The sequence below is a fragment of the Penaeus monodon genome, chromosome 23 (genome assembly GCF_015228065.2).
Source record: "Penaeus monodon isolate SGIC_2016 chromosome 23, NSTDA_Pmon_1, whole genome shotgun sequence".
Taxonomy (NCBI): domain Eukaryota; kingdom Metazoa; phylum Arthropoda; class Malacostraca; order Decapoda; family Penaeidae; genus Penaeus; species Penaeus monodon.
In genome coordinates, this window is record NC_051408.1 from 2,758,822 (window position 1) to 2,759,421 (window position 600).

The following is a 600-nucleotide window of genomic DNA, read 5'->3' on the forward strand; positions in this document are numbered from 1 at the left end:
CTCCCACGCAGTAACGTGACAGTATCCCTGGCGACCGTCTATTATCCATCGTTAACCTACAGGGAGATTATCCAGTCTAAACCCAACTTTGAAATGTGGTTCAGTAAGTATACGTCTTTTTATTTTTACAAAGGTTTTTCCACGTTTTTTAATAGTGTTATGAGGTTACTTGTGACGTATTGATATTTATATTCGTTATCATTTGTTATAAGTTTTTCGATAATGGTATTTCAAAGCGGGAAGGAAAATATGCAGTATATCTCCTGTCTGATAGATGTGCATTGATCTGTTACTTAAATTGATAGATATTATATAGAGAGTGATAAATATTTTTATTGATCTGTCTACTTATCTGATAGATATTTATATAGAGAGTGATAAGTATTTTTCATTTTTGTGTATACGTCCTCTTAGCCTCAGTAATGAGTAATTATCATATCTCAAGATCATTTCGAAATTATAATGAAGAGGCACTTGGTCATTTTAGGTGAGATTAACTGGTTTAATGGTATGAGGCGTTCGAGCTTTTTCGAGTTCGTTAATTTTCGGTTATTTTGTGTAATTTTGATATTTCGAAATCGGTACGAACGTTCATAAAAT

General features: G+C 32.3%; 1 long non-coding RNA gene across 1 annotated transcript in view; it reads left to right on the top strand.

The window, feature by feature from the left end:
* LOC119588338 overlaps positions 1-600 on the top strand; it is a 5,512-nt gene that overhangs the window by 1,389 nt on the left and 3,523 nt on the right. Inside the window, exon 2 of the long non-coding RNA XR_005230073.1 lies at positions 12-103. This is a non-coding gene — a long non-coding RNA (uncharacterized LOC119588338). The remainder of the gene's footprint in view (positions 1-11; positions 104-600) is intronic.